The following is a 6962-nucleotide window of genomic DNA, read 5'->3' on the forward strand; positions in this document are numbered from 1 at the left end:
ATTACACAGTACAGTAACACGGTGAATTACATCAAATAGACACCCCCAAAACTAATTAGCGTGCAGGATCCCTCTGTTAGCCTTTTAAACTCCAGGATAAAACATTACACAGCCCCCACCCAGTGGAAGCTGACAGCACACAGTCGAATCACGCCCACCAAGCGATAGCACCACCCCCCAAGATCAATGTCCCCGCCGCCCAGTCACCAAAATATACTCAAAGATAGCCTAATTCTTATCCCTAAGTTTTACACCGTACCATCAAGCATATATGACAACTACCACGAAAGTGCCCACACGGAAAAAAGAAGGCAGCGTACCCCCCAATGAAACAATAATCCACAAAGTAAACTCACATTAAACACAGGAGACCAGAAAGTAAAAAAAATACCCTCGCACCACTCCCCATGGCAGCCATAGCCCCATAGTTTAACCCACGCTCATCACAAAAACATAACCCCAGGTCCCATATGCGCAGCGTCCCGTCCGATAATGTCTCCCTTGCAGTCTCCCTCAATGTCATCTTCTCACCCAGCCGTGCTCCAACGCCGTACCCAGATTGTTCAACAGATAGCTGCATGTTTACAACAGAGCGCTCCACTAGCGATCGCTGAAGATGTGTTACCACACTCTCCACGAAGAACCCCTTCATCGCAAGTCCTCCACTCTGCCGGCACCCGCTGTCCTCTCCCCACAACATACCCGCCACGAAGAACCCCTTCCATTCACAGGTCCCCCGCACCGCCGTCTGCACCGCAGCGCGCTCCTTTAGCGATCGCAGAAGATAAGTTTGGGCAGCCAGATGAGTCGTACAGCCGTCCTAGACCTGGTCATGAAGTCCTCTCCTTGTAGATTCTCGAAAAGTTGTCGTCACGTCGTCCCGATGTCCCGCCGCACGTTCTTTCGACGCCTGGCTCAGTATCCCTGGAGACTTGCACCTCCAAAAAACCAAACCAACACGACTGCCGACTTCGACGCCATAATGTGGTATCTGAGAACCACAGACTTAAAGGTTTCTATTCCTTTTGTAGTTGTCAACAACGCCATATTGCAGTTAAGTTTGTTGTCCCAGAGATGAGAATGAATGGTTGTAGAATGAAGGAGTCATCACTAGTTAGTGAGGTATCTTTGCTTCCGATTTATTCAGACAGTACAGACAGCACAGAACAGCCAACCATCTCCACAGCCCAACGGCCTGGAGTGGCACACACACACTAAGATGCATTTCAGTATGGTTCTTTATAGCAGTGGTCACATTTTGAATAAGAGGAGGTAACATGTATGGGTGTGTCAGCCTTCAAAGGTGAGCCCCCCACCTCCCGGCCCCCACATTTGCAACTGTAAAGGGCAGGAAGGGGGGATGGAGACCTTCTGTCTCCCCAATTGGGAATGCTAATTGTAACCCCTCACCCGGCTCAGGGCCAACAGCCACCTCTTTGAATACGCTCCCCTGTCTGTAGGCTACCTGTGAAGCAACCATATGGAAATATACAGCAAACTACTACTTTTTTACTTTCAGTTAATTCTCCTCAGGGCCCTTTACTCTTCACAGTGGATCATCTGTTTACGTTTGGTTCTGTTTTCTGCATAATCCTCGGTCACAGGTGGCCACTCCCGCCACCCGCCACTAAAAGGAAGTTATAACTCCTTTTGATTATCTTGAAATGTTATCAATGAGATGTCCACGTCCCTTTGCGGCACACTGTCAGCGCAAAATACCCGGCAACAATGTGGCACAATTTGCACAAAGCACACATTGTCTTCTTGTAACAGATGAGGGCCATGCATGTTTCAAGCACAACCAGCAAGATGTTTGTCTCAGAATATACTGTATACTGTAATTAAAATCAGGGTTGAGATAATTCAAATTTTTTTTACAGCTCAATTAACTGTTTTCCAGGTTTGGGGGGGGGGGTTATTATACAGTAAAAATATTCAATTTCACACATCTTTTCAGCTGGAGAAGCCTAGTGACAAATAGTCTCTACTGAGTGCAGGTTGTTGTTCAATCATGGCAAAGCAGTGAATTTAGCTGAAACAATCTTATTGCTGATTTCGTTAAAGGTTTATTTGGGTGATTCTGTTTTGGTTGTTCCACAGTTTGTAAATCCATTGTGTGCGTGTGCGTGTGCGTGTGCGTGTGCGTGTGCGTGTGCGTGTGCGTGTGCGTGCGCATGCGTGCGTGTGTGTGTAGAACATGGTTGGGAAAAGATTTAGCATATATGCTCATGCAGCAAATGTGTAAATAAAGAATAAAGCTAACCAATTATGGACAGAGCAATCTTAGAGGTAACATCACTATACTATATCAATATGAAAGGTCTATATAGCCTAAGCATACCATGATGCCCATGTTGACCTTTTTGTACACTGCAGAGGGAGCTGAACAAGCACACATGAGTGTTCTGATGTGAAAATGATGACTCAGTTGTCTGGACAAAGTATTCTATGACTTTAGTGTAGCCAACTCGTTCAGTCATATCACAACTTTATGCCTATTCCCCACAAGCTGCCAAGCTTGAGGCACCATTAATGTGCCCACTAATTACATGAATAAGTTTGACGTTATTGCGGTAGCCAATGCTTTTACCTGCACCTCAGATGATTTACAAGAAAGCTGTTGAGCTCAACATGGCATAAATTTGAAAGTGAAAGCTTTTCAGGATATCAATGGCATGTATTCAATTGAAGTACAGGAATCATCATGTAATCATCATCATGAAAGTGTATATGGACATGATGAGATTTGTTGACTCAACGTCAATTCTGTGAGTTAAATTTGGTGAGGGAAGACTGTCACTTCAGCAAAAGGCTACTTCCTGTACTTCAACTATGACTGCCAGAATGTTGAGAAATATGCACTAACGTCAAAAAGAAACAGATACAGAAACAGATGTCTTGCATATAAACGTGTAGCATACTGGACTAGAAGGTTAGTGGATACATTAGACTGGAGAATCCAGAGCCTAGTCTGTCTCTTGCAATATTCTAATCTTTAATTGTAAATATGTCTTCATTGCACTGGATCATGTTATTTGCATTGTGTGAGTATTTCAATCTAAAGGCCTCATTTCAAAGAGTTGAAGGAAAAAAAAATTATATTCCTAACAGACAGTGAATTGTTTTCATCAGGTATCTGTCACATTGATTGTGTGGCTATTAACAACGTATTAGCAGAGACGACGTGTAACTGTGGAGAGGATTGTGTGTTGAAATGTACAGCTCATTACAAAAGTGGGGTCCAGCATCGTTCTGTATCGTGGTATAAGGTAAGTCCATTTTAAAATGAAATAGCATTACTGATCGTATTGCTGATTGTATAAATGCAATGTAAATTACGATATAGATATGGTGTCAGACTACATACTGTATGTATATATCACCCATTATTGAGAATTGGGACAAATCAGGGACAGTTTTTGCCCTTTAAAGTGTCCAAGATCGTTGTCAACTCCGCCAGATTTCTACAAAAACATGATTTTTTTAAATAATTGAAATCAGCCGTTTTGTTTTGTTTTTTAGGCCATTTGTCTGGGTACCCATATAGTGATCGACCGAGTATGGCTTTTCAGTTGCCGATGCCAATTTTCTTTTTTTTTGGGTGGGGGGGGGCATCCTATATTAAAATTGACTAATGGGAGGGCCGGGCACAGCGGTGGGTGGACCTCTGACGTCACTCTGACTCAGCCATAACCATATAAGGAGTTCCCAATGCAGCTATACGCCAAAATTTGGAGTGTGTTGTCTTATCTCAATGTGTCGTCATGGCATCAGCGGCAAACAAATTAGTCAGCTCCATATATGGGCACAAAAGGGGGCATTCCAATATATGGGCATATACTGATGACATCAGCGAGCTCCATATATGTGCGTTGTGCATAAAGGCTCCTCCTGCATGCTACCAAATGAGGTGGTGAGATAGGGTGACCACGGTAAAATGGTAGCATGCGCCCCCCTTAAAAGGGACAAGGACTGACAGATACAGAGATTTTGGCAGTTCTTTTTTTTGTCTGTCTGTAAAGGGTAAAAATAATTGGACATATGAGTTTGTTCTCCTGATTGGATCCTGACCTGAAAATATATTTGCTGTTTACTAAAGGCTTGAAGAGATAGGGAGACCCCTGTTACTGAATACATCTGTAGCAATGATTACCACTAAAATATAGAGCTATTTAACACTTATTTTAGTAAGAAAAGAAAATCTGCACCTTTAAAGAGCAATAAATAAATAAAAGCACATGAATAAAAGAAGAAGAATAAACAGTCAGTTTTAAAAGCAGGACTTGATGGTGATGGTGTGATAATATCCCAGATAGGTGAGGATGCCTCTCCTCAACTGAATGGGCTCTTGATGAGAAGTCTTCCTAATGGCACCACTCAATGGTACGTTGGTGTGGAGCGAGCAGTGGAACTGTGGGATGACTCTCGGGATATCCTTCTGCAAAACCTCACATGCAAAGACAGCGGCACGTACAAGTGCGTCCTGTCTGCACCAGTGGGTGAACAGAACCAGGAAGGACAGGTCCACCTCACTGTAACAGGTACTGATCCAAGACACTTCTGTGTCGGTATTTCCCTGTAACTTCTGTTGTCTGTTGGCTCTGCAGCAACTGATGCAAGGAGAAACATTAACCGCAGTAACTTGAAATTGTTTCTCCATTCACAGGTTGTTCTTACAGTCCATCAGACGACAAGATGGAAGATGTTTACCTGGTGATTTTTGCTATAGTTGTGGCAATAGTGATATTCTACACACACTTTGTAAGTTGTTATGAGGTGTCAAATCACTGTATATTTTTTCAATCCTTCTTTTGTTCTTTTGGGGTCAGGCTCCCTATAAAGACCAAGTCTATAATGCATTTTAAACATATTTATAATGCTTTATAATCTGTTAATTGTAAGAACTCATAATACTCATAATGCTTCATAATACTATTTGTATAGTAGGCCATCTGAGTTTGTATAATTATACAGTGGCAAATTACGATGCAAGTATGTTTATAATGCTTTATAAACATCCAAACTGATACATCAAAAAATAAATGTCCACACTGAGGTTTTCAGGTGCATAAAGGTTTATAAGTATTTAATAATATGTAATGCTTTGGAAAGTAAAACCTTCCTCAATCTTCCTCAATCTTCCTCAATCTTCTTCCTTCTCCAGTTCTTTTTTCACCTCATACCTTTTTGGTGGCACTTTTGCTTCGTAAAGCACTATGGATTATTAAACAATGTTGTTTATGGGAATACCTAATTGTTTGGACTGTTTTACAAGAGTGAAAACTACTTTTTGTTGTATCCCTAATCTGAACATATTTATTCTTTACACCCTGCAGGTCTGTCTGAAGAAAATACTCATGGAAGGGAACACTACATCCCGTAAAGAAATATACTTGAATTCACTACTTAAACCACTAGAAAATAAGGTCTTAATGTTGATCCATACATTGGGTCCTAAGTGGTCAGGATCATCCATTCCAAAACAAATATGTGTTTGAACTCAAAACATATTGTATGTATGGTCCCCCTGAGCCAGACTCTTATCTTCCCACCAGCTACTGTTGCAACAGAGCATGTGACCATTAGCATGTGTAGCATTAGATAGGTCATCTAATGTACTGTATGTGTTTAATTTGTAAAACACAGAACTGTTACGAGATAGATACAACCTTCAGTGTGATACTAGAGATAGAAATAATTAGGTGACACATTTTTAAAAACAAATTTGGTCAAAAAAACTCTTAAAGAAATCCACAAAAGCTTAAAATAACTGCTTTTTGAGCTGCTTTATTTTAACAAAATATACAACGTGTAAATGTAATGACAGCAGAGAAAGAAAGAGCAGGCTTTCTACTACTTTCTAAAATTCTCAAACAACAATTCATTATCTATCTAAAATATGAATGTATAAAATATACATTTGCATAAAAGGCAATTATAATGTAGTATGTGACAAATACTATATTCTATTTATAAAAAATGTCATGGCTTCTGTTGGTTACCAAGTTTAGGGTTCTACATGCAAATCTAACATCCCAGGCACTCACATTTTATCAGAGGTGTAGTTTGTTACAGCAAGGGGTTAATTCTAAAAAATACTATGCTACCTCCAGAAACAGTATTAAGTAGTCAGTATTAAAAACACGATTCACACGAGCAATATGCAGACCTTTGGGTGGCTTATCACTGGAGGATAATAGATTGGTGCAGATATAACTGTAACGAAGACCAAGTTATTCAATTGCACACAACACATTTCTGGAGAAGCCTAGTGACAAAAAAAAAGTGTTCTTTCTACTGGGTGGTGGTTGTTGTTCAAGTAAAGCATTCAAGTTTTTAAATGAATGGAATGGGACGCAAAGTGTTATGCAGAGATACTGTATATATATAATGTATGTGTCCATGTATAATGTTATTATAATGCCGTTTGATGTTACAATAAAAAATACTACAGTACATATTCCATTTTCATTCCCCTGTCTTATTAGTTTTGTAATAAAGAATAATTTAAATGTATTAAAGAGATAAATATATCATACATAAACTTGCTAAACAAAATAACGCTGTCTCCAAGGCACTGCTAGGCGCGGCAGTGAATTTAGCAGCGACAACTTCATTGCTTATGTTTCTAAAGGTTTGCCTAGCGGTGCTCGGTGCTCGAGCACATTATGAGCATCTTAAAATAAAGAAAAACATATTTACTTTAAGTCTTGTCTAAGGAGTTTTCCTTCACCTCTATGCAGTATGCAGTGAGCGAGTCTCCTTCTGTCAGTTTACCCTTGTGTTTTTTGAGACCACCGCACCTGCAGTCAACCTTCACCAAAAGGACAAAGAAAGGCGCAACAGTTCTCCTGTTCTTTAGTCCATATTTAAAAAAAATTATATTTGTTTTAATCCCGTCTGTGGCCGATTCTGTCGGCGGTTCGGAAGTTCCCGTTTGTGGCATTCGGTCACAGACGGGA

This window comes from Gymnoscopelus braueri (genome assembly GCF_963280865.1).
Source record: "Gymnoscopelus braueri genome assembly, chromosome: 4".
NCBI lineage: Eukaryota > Metazoa > Chordata > Actinopteri > Myctophiformes > Myctophidae > Gymnoscopelus > Gymnoscopelus braueri.